At 36.1% G+C, this 19220-nt stretch overlaps 1 protein-coding gene and 1 pseudogene across 3 annotated transcripts in view; one reads left to right on the top strand and one right to left on the bottom strand.

Annotated features, from left to right (window-relative positions):
- The window catches only part of SGCZ (sarcoglycan zeta), a 439013-nt gene that overhangs the window by 145296 nt on the left and 274497 nt on the right, over nucleotides 1-19220 (bottom strand). The gene's annotated exons all lie outside the window — the stretch shown is intronic.
- LOC103681329 lies at nucleotides 18117-19098 on the top strand (annotated as a pseudogene).

Below are 19220 nucleotides of genomic sequence, written 5' to 3'. Positions count from 1 at the left end.
AATCTGAGAGAGTAACAAGGAATATTTGAGTCAGTCCAGAACATAGAGGGGATTATGATAGGACACTTTACTATAGCAAAAATACTTCCAAGAAATACATGTATTTATATCTAGAAATCATTAGACATAAAAGAAGATTGTCCCTGAATCATAAAATTATTTTTGTATATACAATTCAATGTGCCCTAAAGAATACTTACTTTCCTTGTGCTCTGTTCTATATTTCTGAATGTCATCCATCTCCTCCTACAAATATTGATATTGCTAGATATATTTAGCTTCGTCTACATCAAATCAGTTTTCAAGCTGTATTGGCTCTGGTTAAAAGGAATAAACTTAGTCTTCTTTGTATACCACCCATACTATCAAAACAAGGAATTCAATAAATGTTGATTGCACAGCGACTATAAGAAGGGGCAAGGAAAATTTCCAGATGCCCCGAACATTATTCAGAATATTTGTCTCTCTCTGTACTTTAGTTGAGTTCTGATTAACCTCTAAGGATACTGATCTCCCTGCATCCCTGTCTAAAAGTAATTCTTGGATACCATTATAGCTCAGTGTCAGAGGTAAGTTATGTACCTTCACTCCACATTCACACTATGATTCCTCTTTCTCCTAAAAATCCATGTAGTTTTGAAGATCCTGCCTATTTACTATACCCCTTCCTATCATCGTTTATGCCATTAACCATCTCTTAGTCCCACTGACTGTGACTTCTAAACACACACACACACACACACACACACACACACACACTCATATTCATTAATATTTTATAAACCAACTCACTCTCTTCCTCTGTACTCCTATGATCATTCTTGGTATTTTGAATACCTAGTGTTTCATTTATTTTATGTCCCTACTTACAACCACTATTTCTCAACCCTTCATCAGCTACCAACCTCAGTGGTTGCATACTAAAATCAGAAAATAGACCACCTTCAGAATCATAAATGAAGCACCCCCCATACTCTGTTCCCAGCCACCTATCCTTCTGTCTCAGTTGCTCCAGTGCCCCTACTGTAATATTTGGTTTCAATTTATCAAGACCTTCAATATTTTGAATGATGCATTTCACCCTATCATTAGTCCTTCCTGACTATACTTCCTTTCTTTTCAAATCCCACTTCCCTAGTTCATCAATATAGTCACTCTCTTTCAAATACTTTCAACATGCTTCTCCTTCCATGTTTGTTGTTGTAGACTGAGAAAGGCTAACCTTGACTGAATATCTAAATCATATTTCTCTATGCCTTTTTCCATATAATTGAGAATTCCTGGAAATAATGACACAAGGAAGCTGATCCGATTGTGGGTTCACAATTACGGAACTCAAGTAGAACCTCAGTATTTTCCAGTAATTTTACTAAGTATCCTCAAAAAGCCCTATTTCTTATTTGGCTCCATTAATTTTTAGCTTTTTTTTACTTTTCAGAAATTGTCCCCCCTCTTTCCACTCTCTTAACTCTCTCAGTATATTACTACAAGTTCTCATTAAGAAAATCCAAGAGAAGAGTATACCTAACTTTTTCTTGTACAGCAGATAAAATTTCCCTACTTAGAAAAGTTTCAAGTCCTCCTCATGTGCCCTGGGTATTCACCTTCTAATCTTCTCAATAATCTTTCCATATATAAATAAAAATTACTTTTCCTGAACCATGTGAGAGTAACTTGAGAACATTACATTACTGTACCTGAAACACTTAAGTAGGTATTAAGCAACAGCAACATTCTCTTATATAATCATGATACAATTCTCAAATTCAGGATTTTATTTTTATTTATTTTTATTTTTTTATAATAATATTTTTTTATTATATTATGTTAGTCACCATACAGTACATTCCTGGTTTTTGATGTAAAGTTCCATGATTCATTAGTTGCGTATAACACCCAGTGCACCATGCAATACGTGCCCTCCTTACTACCCATCACCAGCCTATCCCATTCCCCCACCCCCCTCCCCTCTGAAGCCCTCAGTTTGTATTCAGGATTTTAAACAGTGCTGAGATACAATTATTTAACACAAGAATCAGCAAATTCTTTTTTGCAGAGGCCAGATAAATATTTTAGGATTTGTCCTCGACTCTACTCTAGTAGCACACAGACAGCCATAGGCAGTACATAAACCAATGAGTGTGGCTGTGTTCTCCTATAGCTTTATTGATAAAAATAAATGCCAGGCCCTGAATTGAACTGTGTTTTATATTCTCAAATTGTCAAATAAAAATTTTAATAGAATTCGTTCTTGTTTAGGACCTATTTTGTTGCTAGCTTGATTTTTCCTTGTATTTCCCTCAACTTTTGTTTTATATATTTTGAAGTGTTATTAGACATATGTAAATTAAGGATTGTTATATTTTTCTCTTTAATTGACCATTTTATCATTAAGACATGTCCCTCCTTTTTTCTAGTGATATTCTTATGCTAAAATAGACTTTGTCCGATTTTAATATAGTTATACTGATCTGCTTTTAATTATTATGTGTATGGCATATGTTTTTCCTTGTTTGGTCTTCAAATTACCGATGTCGTCAGATTTATAGTGTTTCTCCTATAAACTGTTGGGTTTCTCTTCATTCTGACAATCTTTGTCTTCTACTGGGAGTTTTTTCCACTTAAATTTAATATTAGTATTGACAATTGGATTCAAACTTATCTCCTTATCATGTGATTTCAATTTATCCCAGCTGTAGATTTATCCTGTCAATTTCTGCATAAATTTACCATTCAAGCCACACAATGGCTTTTCATAATTTTGAATATTAACATTTTTTTCACTTTAGAATGTTTGTTTTGTGCCAATTCTCTGTTGAAATTTTTGTATGCATCCTCTCCACTCTTTTTGCATTGGTATTTAACATTCATGTTTATGTGAATGGCTGTTTACTCCACTGCTGAGAGCATGTGTATGTCTTATCCTACTGTCTGTCTTTCTCTTGATTTTTCATTATTCCTGCCTCTTTGCTTGTCTAGTAATATTTAATTCTATGCTGTATATTGTATATAAGATGTGTAAACAGTACCTTTAGATGATATTTTCCACCAGGAAAGATTTTCCCTTTTTTATTAAGAAGATAGGTGAGAGACTTAATACAGCAATCCTTTAGAAGGTTGTTTTGGATCAAGGCAGAGCTTCAGGCTTATTAAATCTCTATTTTCCCTGATTTATGTCAGTTCCTTAGTAATAATCTTCTTGGGTTTTTTGCTGAGAGACTGATGAATCTCTTGTTTTTCCATATAAAATAGATGACATTTCATTCTCCCCTTGGGAGGCTTCTGAGCTTGGCTTTAGTCTTGTACCTTCCAAAATGGAAAATCTGCCAAATGTTTTAAGGAAGGAACAATCTATGTGCTTGATACTGGCCTCCGCCTTCTATAAGAACTTTGTATTCTAAGTTTGGAGAAATTATTGGAGAGTTCACTCTTTTAGATGCACTCACCCTAATATCTGAGCCTTTACAACCTAGTTTTTTAGCTCCAGAAATCTGCAGATGTCCTGTGAAGAGATATGGTCTTGCATCTGGAATCAATATATTTCCATCCAATAGCATCAGACATGTGAGACTAATACAGTTTCAATGGCTTCTTGTTCTCCAGGTAAAGTTCATGCATATGGGATAAACCAAATCCTTGGTTTATACTCAGAAGTTTCAATACCTCCAAGGAAGAAAAAGGCCTGGGACCATCAGTCTACCTTATAAAGCACCCGTTGCTATATAGTTCTAGTTCATTTGGTCCTTGATGCTTATAAAGCTCGCCCTGTTTTTAGAGTTTTTGCAGAGCATTTTTAAAAATTGCAGCAACATGGACAGGACTGGAGGAGATTATGCTAAGTGAAATAAGTCAAGCAGAGAAAGACAATTATCATACAGTTTCACTCATTTATGGAACATAAGAAATAGCAAGAAGATCAGTAGGAGAAGGAAGGGAAGAATGAAAGGGGGTAAATAGAAGGGGGAATGAACCATGAGAGACTATGGACTCTGGGAAGCAAACTGAGGGCTTCAGAGGGGAGGGAGGTGGGGGATTGGTATAGGCCGGTGATGGGCATTAAGGAGGGCACATATTACATGCAGCACTGGGTATTATACACAGACAATGAATCATGGAATATTACACTAAAAACTAAGCATGTACTGTATGGTATCTAATGTAACATAATAAAAAATTATTATTAAAAAATAATAATAAAAAAATAAAAAATTTTCCACCTTGTAATGTGTGTGTGTGTGTAGGATAAAGGTCAATAAGACATACCAAATTCTGTTCATACCACAGAACAGAATATATAATATACTGCATGAGTAAAAAAGTTGCATTTATAAAACTAAATAAAAAATACACTTCTATATAGAGAGATGCATCCCAATGACAAAATATATGAATAGCAAATGGATAAGACCTGGCTTATCAGTTCATGTGAAAAGGTCTAACCATGTCATTGTCAACAGGTAAATAGGAAAAAAGGGTGTTACAGCCACCAAAGAAACTAAAAAAAATATAGCCAGCCACATCAGTAGATACATATTGTTCAGAATAAGAGACAATGTTCTACCTGTAGTGGTACTGATAAATCTGAATTATTGAGTTTAGCTGGGGATTCTGTTAGGTTTCTCCCCCACAGAATGAATTTAGCCCAGAGGAAAGCAAGTCCAGATATGTTAAAAACAGACAAATTACTTGTTTAAAGGAGAATAAACTAATGAACTGAGTAAATTTAGCCTAAAATCATCACTAGCAGAATGTTGATGTGATGTGAAATATAAATTAGATCTACTTTGTTCAACTCGAGAGAAAAATGCAGTCAAATAAGTTATATGAGGCAGCTCTAAATAAGGTGAAATGACCCATTTAGAGCTATGGAAGGGACTGCCTTACAGTAAAGGCTGTTCCATGACATGGAAACTTCATAGTGCCCCACCACCTCTCAGAAAGCTTGGACAGATGATTAACTGTTATTTAGGTCATATTTCATATATCAACAATATTTATCAAAAGCACATGGGCCCACATAAAGTGCTTGATATTGGCATTTTAAGAAGAAAAAAACATGATTCTTGCCATTGGAGGAAAAAACAAAACTAGGGAAATTAGTATTTAAGACAAAAAAGGGATAAGAAGCCTTACCATCCCACAGCACAGGAAAGTGGTTTCTATATGTCTACATTTAATGATTCTAAATTGGTGATTTGTTCATGTAGGAGAAACAAACAGTGCACAGTTTCTCTATCAATATAGGTCTACGGGTAAAGATTGGAGAGAGGTTCATGCTGCAACCTTCAGTGGTTTATATCAGGCACATATAAGAACTCCTACCATTGTTGACAATTTCCTATAAAAAAGGAGATTGCCTTCTCACAACTACAGAAGGTCCCCAGACTTAACAACTTTTTGGCTTTACAATGGTGTGAAAGAGATAATATTCAGTAGAAACCACACTTCAAAGTTTGAATTTATCTCTCTTCTGGTCTAGTAAGACGTGGTATGACCCTCTCTTATGATGCCACGCAGCAGTAGTGAGCCACACAGCTCCTAGGCGGCCACACCGTCAGGAGAGCAAACAACTTATACACTTACCAATCATATGTACCCATACAACCATTCCATTTTTCACTTTTAGTAAAGTACTCAATAAATTACATGAGGTATTCAACACTTTATTACAAAATAGCCTGTTAAATCATTTTACCCAACTGTAGGCTAATATAAATATACTGAGCATGCTTGAAGTAGGCAGGCTAAGGTATGATGTTCAATAGATTAGGTGTGTTAAATGCATTTTTGGCTTATGGTATTTTCAGTGTACAATGGGTTTATCAGGATGTAACTCCATTTTAAGTTGAAGAAGATCTGTAGATTAAAATACTCACTGCAGAAAACAAGTATGATTTTGCTGCTGTTTTGGCCAAAATAATTTATTACTATTTTATTTAAAAGGAAGATTATCAGGATCAATTATTAGTAATAGAAACTATTTAGCATTTGAATTTTGGCTTCATGCTAATGAAGTCAATGTATTTTGCTTTTTCTCTAGAGCCTGCAAATTGGCTTTCTGTGTTAAATCTTACATATAAGTCTTTAGTTTTCTATAACGAATCCTTCACTTCCTTGCATGGCATTCTCTCTGAAGGATACCAAAGTGTCCCGCTAATTCCAAGAAGTTGCCTTATCCCTAGCATATTGGTCTAATCATATTTCTACCTACTACCAGTTTGCTCATCTGGGCAAAACCTAATTCGAAAACTGCCTCCTTCATAAAGCTTGATCCAACCAGGTTAGTTATAAAGCAATTCATCATTCTTTGACCTCCATTTACACTTAAACACTTAGCAAAGCTGTGCAGAGTATATTTAAAATGGGATGGAAGACTCAGCTGTGGCAAAAGGGTTCCCTTCTCACAAACCAAGCTCCAAATGACAGACCTTATCTAAAGTATGTTGCAAAGAATTATGACGCTAACTGAATTGATGTATTAGTAATACCGTGTAACTAACATCATTTAGAAGGCATTACAGGATATTTTTACTTAGTACATCATGATCGGTTACTCATACTATTAAAAATTATTTGATCACTTCATTTTTAATGAAAACACTAACATTATGTTATATTTACATTATTTTTTAAAGTTTTTATTTAAATTCCAGTTCGTGTGTATTCAGGTTTCAGGTGTATAATATAGTGATTCAACACTTCCAAATAATACTCGGTGCTGATCATAACACGTGCACTCTTTAATCCCCATCACCTATTTAGCCCATCCCCCCACTGACCTCTCTTTTGGGTAACCATCAGTTCGTTCTCCATAGTTAAGAGTCTGTTTCTTGGTATGCTTCTCTCTCTCCTTTTTTTTTTTTCCCTTCATTCTGTTGTTTTGTTTCTTAAATTCCGCATATGAGTGAAATCATATGGTACTTGTCTAATATGTGATCTATTCTGGAGAACATCCTTTGTACACTTGAAAAGAGTGTGTATTCTGCTGTTTTTGGATGGAATGATCTGAATATATGTTAAGTCCATCTGGTCCAGTGTGAGATTTAGAGGGAAAATGGCAGCAGAGTTGGAGTACCCAAGGTTCATCTCCTCCATGAAAACTACTATATAACTAATAAATCACCCTAAATACCCCAGAAATCAACCTGAAAACTAATGGAACAAACTCCACAACTAAAGGGAGAGAAGAAGCTATATTGAAGAAGGTAAGAAGTGCAGAGATGTGGTTTAGGGGAGAAACAGATCATGAGTGCTGTGGAAGGGAGACACTGTGGTTGCAGACAAAGGTGAGAAAGAAAAAGAAGCACACAGGGAACACACAAGGAGAACATCTCCCTGAAGCTATTGGCTTGAAAATTGAGAGGGGCTGAATTTCATGAGTTCTCAGAACCAGTGGGGTTTAAAGCCTAGAGTTTTAAAGCGAGTGGGCTTGGCTGGGGTAGAGCCTAGATACTGCCCTGCTCCTGAAGAGAAGGCAAGCAAACAACCTGGGGACAGATGGTGTGGAAATAGTGATTTGAAGAATGCCTAGGCACACAGGGAGGAGATTATTTCGCTCTTCTTGGACAGTTTCCCCTAGAGGCAGCATTCACAGAGATGCCTCTCTTAGAACAAAAATGCTGGTTGGTGCCATTTCCTCCCCCACCCCTCAGCATAAACACAGAACAAGAAGCACAGACACTGGCTGCGTAACTTGCTTACACCAAGCCCTATCCCCCCATGCTCTGGCAGGACTATCCTTTCCAGTCAAGTCTTCCTCAGTCCCAGCATGGTGGGCCCCTCCCCCCAGAAGACCAGCAGCAACGCCCTCATGCCCCCTGCTCACTCCATGTCTCCTGACCAGAGAATTCTGCAGGGCCTCAGGTCTCAAGTAATATCAGGTCTCATTTCACAAGCAGACCAGAGCACACCTAGTTAAAACTCTACATGCAGGCCAAGGACCGAACACTGCCCCCAGCAGGCCAGGAGAGCCCCTGCAGACAACTGGCCTGAAGGACAGAGCAGCCAAAACACAACAGCAGAGCACACACAGCACACACCAGAGACACTCCCTGAAGTGTCAGATCATGAACACGACCTGACCTCTTTTTCAGAAGGCTATTACTTTCAGGAACAGGAGACATAATTGGCTTTTTTAACACATAAAAGAAGACAGAGACTTAGACAAGATGCCAAGACAAAGGAATTTATCCCAAATGAAAGAATAAGATGAAGCCACAGCCAGAGATCTAAGTGAAACAGATATAAGTAGCATGTCTGATGGAGAATTTAAAGTAATATTCATAAGGATACTCACCAGGCTTGAGAAAAAAAACAGAAGATATCAGGGAGACCCTTACCACAGAGATAAACAAGTTAAAAAAGAATCAATCAGAGATGAAGAATGCAATAAAGAAGATTGGGAACAGGCTTGATGCAATAAGCAGCAGGCTGAAAGAACTAGAGGAATGAATCACAGATATAGCAGAGAAAATAATGGAAAATAACGAAGCTGAACAAAAGAGAGAAAGAATTATGGAACAAGAGAATAGACTTAGGGAACTCAGTGACTCCCTCAAATGTAATAATATTTATATTACAGGCATCCCAGAAGAGCAGAGAGAAGAGAGGGCAGAAAACTTATTTCAAAAAAATAACAGCAGAAAATTTCCCTAATCGGGGATGGAAATAGACATCCAGATCCAAAAGGCACAGAGAACTCCCATCAAAATCAATAAAAGCAGGCCTACACTAAGACATATTGTAATTAACTCTGCAAAATATATTGCTAAAGAAAAAAATCTTAATATCAGCAAGACTAAAGAAATTCTTAACTTACAAAGGAAGACCTATAAGGCTAGCTAGAGATTTCTCAACAGAAACTTGGCAAGCCAGAATAGAGTGGCATGATATACTCAAAGTACTGGATAGGGAAAATCTGAAGCCAAGAATACTCTGTCCAAGGAAGCTATCATTCAGAATAGGAGAGATAAGGAGTTTCCCAAACAAAAACTAAAGGAGTTCATGACTCCAGCCCTGCAAGAAATATTTAAGTGGACTCTTTCAGTGGAAAGGAAAAATCAAAAGTGACAAAGACAAACAAGGATCAGAGAACATCTCCAGAAACAATGATAAAACAAGTATAAAACGGCAGTAAGGACATATCTATCAATAATTACTCTGAATGTAAGTGAACCAAACATCCAAAAGATCCAATCAAAAGACATCAGGTATAAGAATAGATTAAACAAACAAGCAAACAAACAAACAAAACAAGAGCCACCTAGATCTGCCACAAAAGACTCATTTTAGACTGAAAGACACCTGCAGATTGAAAGTGGGGAGGGTGGTAAGTGGAAAAACATTTATCACGCAAATGAATGTTATAAGATGGAGTAGCAATACTTCTATGAGACAAATTAGACTTTAAAACGGACTGTAACAAGAGATGAAGAATAAAGGGGATAATTCAACAAGAATATCTAACCAATTATAAATATTTATGTACCCAACATGGGAGCACCCAAATGTATAAAACAATTAATAACAAAGATAAAGTAACTCATTGATAATGATACAATAATAGTAAGGGACTTTAACATCCCACTTAGATCAATGCAAATCATCTAAACAGAAAATAAACAAGGAAACAATAGCTTTGTATATTTATCTTATTGTATGTTATTTTCAAAATTTGCTTTTAGAATATTATAATTATTCATTCATTGTATTCTTATATTTCCAGAAATAAATCTGTTACATAGCAGTCTTTGACAATTTTTAAAAAGCTATTAAAACATACATAAATTTACTCTTAGAAAGACTGACGCTATTTATATTCCTATTAGCATTTTGAGTATCTGAATCATGATAAAATTGTCATTAAAAAATTTTATTTGAAAAGTTAACAAATGCATATCATTATAGTTTTAACATGCATTTCTTGATTACCAGTGAGCTTAGTTTTTTCCTTGTGTGTGTTAGCCATGTTTTGTGCATTAATTGTGATTTCCTTGTCAATTTTTTAATTTCACAAATAGAATACTTATGCTTTCTCATAAGTATAAAAGTATTGTTACATAAGAAGTATATAAACTGTTTTAGACAAAAAAAATCACATAAGCTTTTTAGAAAGTATATAAGAATTTTTAGTTGTTGCAAATTATTTTCCCTGCTTGCTAATTGTCTTCATTTCTTGAATATCATTTATTTTTTTTCAATGTGTATATATTCATATCATGTTAAAAATATTTAAACTGGGAAAGAAGGCAAAAATGTAGGCACCAGCTCCTTTCAATGTCATATTAGAGTAATATGTGATAGGCTTAACCCAGCATTATTTAATTATATAAGGGAATGTACCTCGAATTGACTTTACTATTTACTAGTAATTAAGGGGTTAGGCTCTGTGGAGAGACACATTAAATTATAGATCTCTGCCCAGTAGAATAAAAATAGCCCAAAAGGTTACAGTTTTATTGCTATGTAAGATATTAATGAGTTTGGTCTCTAACTTATTTCAATATATCTGTCTGTGCACACTATAAAAATCCTTGTTTTACAAAACACTCTTCAAACTAGCTTTGTCATTTAAATGGTCATAGTATTAATGGGATAATATATCTGTGATATGTTTATTTTTATATATTCATGATAGACATGCTTTTCAATTTTCGTATTTTAGAAAGTTTTTGCAGGTTCTACCAATATTCCCAATTAGACTCAGTTGTCAGAGCCCATTAAGCTACATAGACTGAGAGGTGTACGTGTCAGGCTATTTAAATTCAAACAGGTCTTCTCTTGGTTTCTGAGGTGATTCCCAAGTAGCCCTAGAGCTTTATTTTTGCAGATCTCTCATTTGTAGTGATTAGAATATGGTTTTATAGCCTGAGAATTTGGTGATATTTTTTTAAAGGGATAATGGGATTTTTTCTCTCTTTGGTGAGTAATGATGAAAAACATGGTTTGATATGTTTTGTTTGTTTTCTGCTGTTTGTGAGAAGAAAATTGATATGCCCCTTAGAAAGAACAGCAACTTTTTTAGGTAAGTATTATGGATTTCTGTATATATGTTTACTTTTTTATTTTTTTGAAGATTTTATTTATTTATTTAACAGAGAGAGAGACAGCCAGCGAGAGAGGAACACAAGCAGGGGGAGTGGGAGAGGAAGAAGCAGGCTCCCAGCAGAGAAGCCTGATGTGGGGCTCGATCCCAGAACGCCGGGATCACGCCCAGAGCCGAAGGCAAACGCTTAATGACTGTGCCACCCAGGCGCCCCTATATGTTTACTTTTGACTGATGAATGAGGTTGTCAAAATGAAGCTGCAGGATCTCTCCATGTATATATGTGTGAAAATCCTCTTCCTCTCATTATATGAGTGTGGACTGCTTTCTTACTTCTGTAGTGTATTATTAAATTTTATTATAATCTCAAATTAAGTAGCTCTGTATCAGTTGCTTTTTTATTGTGGTAAATATATATAACATAAAATTTACCATTTTAAACACTTTAAATTAACATTTACGTGTCATGTAGTATACCAACAATGCTGTGGAACCAGCACCACTATATAGTTCTAGAACTTTTTCATTAATCCTCCCACCCAACCCCTCTGAAATGATCCTGTATCCTTTCATCAGTCACTCCCCCTTTCTTCCTTCCCTAGCCCCTGGCTACCTCTAACTTGCTTTCAGTCTCTATGGATTTGCCTATTTGGGATATGCCACCCAAATAGAATGACACAATATATGACATTTTGTAGTTTAGCTTCCTTCATTTAGCATATTTTCAAGGTTTAGCCATGTTGCAGCATGCATAGCTATTTCATTCCTTTTTTTAACTGAGTAACATCCCATTGTATGGAATTACCATAACTTATCCATTCATCCTGTGATGGATATTGGGTAGTTTCCAACTTCAATAATTGTCAGTAGTGCTAGTATTATCATTCATGTACAAGTTTTTGCATGAATACCTCTTTTCAATACGTTAGGTATATACCTAGAAATGGAATTGCAGGACCATATTCCAATTCTTTTTAACCTTTGAGGAACTGCCACACTGTTTTCCACAATGATTGTACCATGTTACATTCCTATCAGCAATGTGCTTATTACTCCACATTTTCACCTACATTTGTTTCTTTGATTATAACCATTCTAGAGCATGTGAAATGGTATCTGACTCTGTGTATGTTGTGTGGGTGTTTGTTTGTATTTACCTGATGGCTGATGTTGAACATCTTTTCATGTGCTTATTATCAATTCGTATATCTTCTTTGATATACAAAGAAATGTATATTCAAATTATTTGCTCATTTTTGGGGGTGCTTGGGTGGTGCAGTCAGTTAGGATCCGACTCTTGGTTTTGGCTCAGGTCGTCATCTCAGGTCGTGAGATGAAGCCCCATGTCAGGTTCTGTGCTCAGCGTAGAGTCTGCTTAAGTTTTTCTCTCCCTCTCCCTTTGCCCCTCCCCCCTGCACTCACTCTCTCTCTCTCTCTCTAAAATAAATAAATAAATCTTTCAAAAATTTTTTTTTCATTTTTTAATTTGGGTTGTTGAATTTCTGTTGTTAAATTGTAGGGATTCTTTATATATTCTGGATACTAAAGACTAAAGCCCTTTCAGATACAGGATTTGGAAATATTTTGTCCCATTATGCAAACTTGTTTTTTGTTTTATTTTGTTTTGTTCTGTTTTTACTTTCTTGATGCACAAACTTTTTAGTATATGTGCTGCTACAGTGAGCAAGATGCACAAACTTTTGAAATTTTGAAGTCTAATTTATCTATTTTTTGTTGTTGTTCTTACTTATGCTTTTGATGACATATCTAAGAAACCATTACCGAATCCAAGGTCATTAAGATTTACCTCTATATTTTCTTCTAAGAATTTTATAGATTTAGCTCTTATATCTAGGTTTCTGATCTTTATGAATTATTTTTGTATATGGTATAGGTAAGGGTACAACTTCACTTGTTCACATGTGGATATCTAGTTATCCCAGAACCTTTTTGTCAAAAGGCTATTCTTCTCCCATTGAATGGTCTTGGCACTCATGTCAAAAATTAATTAATCACAGATTCATGGGTTTATTTTTGGACTTTCAATTCTGTTTCATTGCTCTCTATGTCTATTTTAACATGAGTAACATATTCCTGGTTATTTGGTTTTATAGTAAGTTTTGAAATCATAAATGTGAATCATCCAACTTTTTTTCTTTTTCAAGATAGTTTTCACTCTTCTAAGCATTAGTTGGTTTACTAATAATTTAGATTAAAATATCTCTTGGGGCACCTGGGTGGTTCAGTCGGTTGAGTCTCAGACTCTTTTTTTTTTCAAGATGGTAATTATTTATCTGAGAGAGAGAGTGAGTGAGTGGGAAGGAGAGGCAGAAAGAATCTGAAGCAGATTCCACACTGAGCTCAGAGTCAGACAGGGGGCTCACTCCCATGACCATGAGATCATGACCTGAGCAGTAACCAAGAGGTGGACACTTACCTGACTGAGCCACCCAGGTGCCCCAAGTGTCAGACTCTTGGTCTCAGCTCAGGTCATGATCTCAGGGTCATGGAATTGAGCCCCATGTCTGGCTCTGCACTCAGTGAGTACTCTGCTTGAGATTCTCTCTCCCTCTCCCTTGCCTTTCCCCGCTCGGTGCAGGCACAAATGCACTCTGTACTTCTCTCAAAAATAAATAAATAAATCTTAAAAAATAATCTTTTAAATTGTAGGATATGAAAAAAGTAAACAAACAAAAATCAGTTTTTATCCTGGTTTCAGGATAGCAGTTTTGTATATTCAACATGCCACTAATATATATTTTAACTTTGCAATATGTCCCTTTTTGTGGATTACATAATGACTCTTTCTGTGAAAGATTTTCCAATTCTCTCTATATATAAGAGTCAAAGAAAACTCCCCTACATGAGAATTACTTATCACAGATATTTGTATAAGAAAAAAATGAGTCAGTCCTGTCTTTCTCAGCTTTCCCCACATAACAAGAATAGGAACTTTACCGTGTAATCTAGCCCCTCATTTTCTGTGTATAAACCCCAACTGCTTTAATAACTCAGGCAGAAGAAAAGCTTTTCCAATACTCTGTCCATTATCTTAAGAGAGGATGTATAATTTTCCTGGGAAATTCAATAGGTAGAAGAGGATTTTTAAGCTTCAGGGCTCAAGACTTAATGATAGATTTCTAAATTCCATGTTTTATTTTATGGAAAATCATTAACTAATATATTAATTTTATAAAACTTTATCAAGTCCAAAAAATAAATGGAAGAGATTATGTGTATTCCTACTCAGGAAATGGGAAAATGAACAATTATATATACACAAGTGCCATGGAGATTTGCAGAACTTACATGGGCCAGACATGATGACACCCACCCAAGTATAGATGAAGAAAGCAGCTAAGGAAGGTCTGCTGAAGGATATACCTCCTAAGCTAATTATTAATATAACAAATAATGATGAATGAGGTGAAATTTAAGAAAGACCTAAGGGAAGAAGTAACACATGCAAACATATTGATGTAAGAGACCATACTAAATCAGGAATCAACAAGAAATTCAGCATATCCTGAAGACAAGAAACAGGACAGTGAGTGAGAAGACATGCTGTTGTTGATGAAAGAGAAGACTGCTTTATAGTGTGTTAGCTCCTAAATCATTTTATGTCCAGATTGTTTCTATAGCAATGTGGCATAGCAATTTAGAGTATGTCACTGAAAACTGCTAGACCTTTCTTTACCGGGGTCAAATTCTAACTCTATCACTTAGTTGGTATGTGACTTTAGACATGTTACTTAATAATTTTGACCCTCAATTTGCAAATTATATGAATAGCTTAAAAACACATGTAACATTATATTAGACACAGCATTTCTCAGTAAATATTAAGTGTCATTATTAGGATATTACTATTGTTATTCCAGTAATTAGTACACAAAACACACATTTATTAGACGTATTAATGTATAATACAGCTTTTAAAGTCTTTCCATGATTCTTTAGATTTTAGGATATAAAAGAATGGTCACCTTCATACCCCTGGAGAAAAGTAAACATAATGATTTACCAAAGATATATTGACCTATTGACATTTCCAGAAGTAATCTCAAAAGTACAGACAAAAATATCTTTCTGAGCTTAAATAGTCTAAGGAAGGAGCTTTTTTTATTTTGAGAAAATCAAAAGAATATGGAACAAACCATAAGTTAGCTACCCATATCTAATGCAAATCAAGGAAAATCCCTGTAGACAATGAATGTGATATATGTAAAATGAATGCATTCAAATTCTAACCCAGATTCTATACTTGCCACACAGAAGTACCAATTTTTTTTCTTATTTTTTGTCTTTTAATTTGTGTAGAAAAATAAAATTGGATTCTATAAAACAGAGATATCTCAGTCTTCACAAAGACAAATCTTTGAAAATAATGAAAGGCCTAGCATCAGAACTAAATATCTCATGTCTACCCATGGACAACCAATGATTTCACATAAACATTTCACATCACATAGAAACTTCATCAGTAATTTGCACTTTTAACACCAAAAGAAATGTGTCAGTTTGGATATAAGTACACCAGTTATTTCTAAGTAGTATAAAGAATGGCTCAATTTTATAAATATAATATATTCTGTTTCAATAATTCTCTAATCTATGTAAAATATTCAAACTAGGTAATGCAAATTGACAAAGGTCAATGAACTAGTGAAGTTCGTAAACCTCTGAAATTATGTTGAAATTATAGGGAATTCGTTGATCTAAAAATTTTTCTAATTTTTATATAATTAATTTTAAATAATTCTAAATTTCATATAATTAATAATTATATAATTTTATATATTTTAATATTTTATAATTAAGCATTTCCTACTTTCTATGTAACCACCCTTTGAGAGGATTGGAAATAGATACTGAACACTTAATTAAGCCAGATCATTAATTAAATGCTGCACTGCCTCATTACTGGCTCACATTGGTATCAGAACACCATAACAGGGGTGCCTGGGTGGCTCAGTCGTTAAGCGTCTGCCTTTGGCTCAGGGCGTGATCCCAGCATTCTGGAATCGAGCCCCACATCAGGCTTCTCCGCTAGGAGTCTGCTTCTTCCTCTCCCACTCCCCCTGCTTGTGTTCCCTCTCTCGCTGGCTATCTCTCTCTGTCAAATAAATAAATAAAATCTTAAAAAAAAAAAGCCACAACAAACAAATCCTATTAGGTGCCCCCCCCCCATCAATTTTATAATTACCCTTGGATTTGGTTTACGAGGTCCACACCTCTCAAGACCCTGGTATATCAGCTTAAAGCTTATAGTATGACATGGAAATTTTTCTCAAGTTTAAGAACAGCAGAAATCACTTAAAATATTTCATTTTAATGTATGTTCTAAATGTTCCCTATGATATTTTACCACATTCTTTCTAATAAAAACTCACTAATATTCACACTAAAATCACTGGAGAGAACACCTTAAACACCTTCTCTGTCCCTCTTCCTGTGCTGTGATTCCCACTGTTCATTGGGAAGCCTGAACCACATCTACTCCTGTCACACAAGGTAAGGTCTGAGTTAAGTGTAGAGTCAAGATGCTCATATTATGAGACACTATGGTAGTAGCTTTTCTTGAATGTCTCTTTACTCTTCTGAGGCTCTAACCCTGATTAGGGTAAGGTTTGTATAGGGTGGGTACTTGACTTCTCTGGAAAAAAACAAAACAAAACAAAACAAAACAAAATACAACTTGAAGATCAGGTCTGATGGACAGCATGTCGAGTTCTAAGTAAGAGAGTTCTCTTCAGGAAGACAAAAAGGACTGAGGAAGTCACAGGTTCTTGACCCATGACAGACAGAGGAGGAAGAGCCTGGAAAGAGAGGTGTAAAAGCAAAGCTATCTAACTTGTGTGATTTTATAATCTATCCCTGAGAATGTTCACAGTATGTTTATTTATAAACAAATTTTGATATACTCTTCCAATGAACTACTACTCAGCAATCAAAGGGATAATAAACTGCTGAATGATGAAACAATGTGGATAAGTCTTAAAACTATTAGGTTGAGAGATGAAAGAGAAAACAATATACTATGATTGAATTTAAATAAAGATCAAGAATAGGCAAAACTGATCTATGGCTTTATATACCTCTATAATGGTAGAACAGTGATTGCTCTGGGTCACAGGATGAAACTTGACTAGAAATGGTCATTGGGGAACTTTCTGGAAAAACAGAAATGTCTCTATCTTGACAATGGTATAGGTGACAAGAATGTATATATTTGAGCTACATTTCAGAGCTATGCATTTCACTATACATGTATTATATCTATCTATCTATCATCTATCTATCTATCTATCTATCATCTATCTATCTATCTATCTATCTATCTATCTATCTATCTATCATCTATATTTTTTTTAGAGTGAGAGAACAGAGGGAGAGGGAGGGAAAGAATATTAAGCAGACCCCACACCCAGCACAGAGCCCAATAGGGGGCTCCATCTCAGGACCTTGAGATCATGACCTGAACTGAAATCAAGAATTGGACTCTGAACCGATTGAGCCACCCAGGCACCCCACAATGCATTATATTTTAATTAAAAAAAAAAAGTTCTACAGCCAAATACAAGAAAGAAGGAAGGCAGGGAACGAATGAGGGAGGGATGGTGCAAGCTTGGGTTCTTAGGTTAATATAGTACAATCCATACTCCCAGGTCTGCTACTTACTGCATGACCTTGGTCATATTACTGAAACTATCTAATTTTTTATTTTGTTACCTAAATAAAGGAGTTTTTCATGGTATTGTAAGATTGTTATGAATATTAAATAACATGACAAATGTATGCAGTCTTTAGCACTGGGCAGCCTCACAGTTAATAATTGCCAGATGGCAGTGATAATGGTGATGGATAGTAAGTACAGTGTAGGAATTATCTGGGGAATATGGCTAAATTGCAACATCTAAAGAGAAAAACTTGAGAAATTACAAACATCTTATCAAGGTAGAGGTGAGACAGTGCGTACTACTAAGAAAGTTCTACCCTCTCTCATTAGGAGTCCTTGTGAGAGTAACATCGTCTTTAAATGCTGCTTGGCAATCCCTGACACACCACCGTGATGCCCAGAAAAGACAGGTGACCTAGAAGTCCAACTACTCCCTTAAGATCATCCAACTTTTGGATGATTATCCAAAATGCTTCATTGTGGGAACAGACAATGTGGGTTCCAAGCAGGTGCAGCAGAGCTACATGTCCCTCTGCAGGAAGGTGTGGTACTGGTGGCAAGAACACCACGATGCACAAGGCCATCCAAGGGCACTGGAGAACACCATAACCCTGAAGAAATGGTTGCCTCATATTCAGGGGAATGTGCATTTTTTGTTCACCCAGGAGGACCTCACTGAGATCAGGGACATGCTGCTGGACAATAAGGTATCAGCTGCCACCCGTGCTGGTGCTATGGCCCCATGTGAGGTCACTATGCCAGCCCAGAACACTGGTTTGGGCCTGAGAAGACCCCCTTCTCTCAGGCTGCAGGCATCACAACTAAAATGTCCAGGGGCAACACTGAAATCCTGAGTGATGTGCAGCTGATTAAGATGGGAAACAAAGTGGAAGCCAGAGAAGCCACGCCGAACGTGCTGATTATTCCCCCCTTCTCCATCCAGCAGGTGCTTGACAACGGCCGCATCTACAACCCCGAAGTGCTTTATATCACAGAGGAAACCGCATTCTAGCTTCCTGAATGGTGTCCCCAGTGTTGTTAGTGTTATGTCTGCAGACTGATTACCCGACTGTTGCACCAGTAGACCCTTCTGTCAGCAATGGATACATGTGGGTCCTGGCTGTGTCACTGGAGACTGATAACGCCTTCCCACTTGCTGAGAAGGTCGAGGCCTTCTTGGCTGATCCATCTGCATTTGTGGCTGCTGCTCCTGTGCTGCCACCACCACTGTCACTCCTGCAGCTGCTGCTGCAGTCCCAGCCAAGTGTGAAGCAAAGGAAGAGTCAGAGAAGTCAGATGAGGATATGGGATTTGGTCTCTGACTAATCACCAAAAAGTAACTAACAAAACTAACTTGATTTGTAAAAAGGAAATAATGGCTTACTTCTCGAAAAAAAAAAAAAGTTCTAAGAAGGAAGAACTCCACTAAAAGAATGTCAATATGTATTAGTCACTGAAATAGCTACTTCTCCACTACTGCTGCAGAGCCAAATTGCC

Source organism: Ursus maritimus, unplaced genomic scaffold, assembly GCF_017311325.1.
Source record: "Ursus maritimus isolate PB19 unplaced genomic scaffold, ASM1731132v1 scaffold_28, whole genome shotgun sequence".
Classification (NCBI taxonomy): Eukaryota; Metazoa; Chordata; class Mammalia; order Carnivora; family Ursidae; genus Ursus; species Ursus maritimus.
Note: the sequence above shows the minus strand (reverse complement) of the source record. Positions and strands in the feature narration are given on the sequence as shown.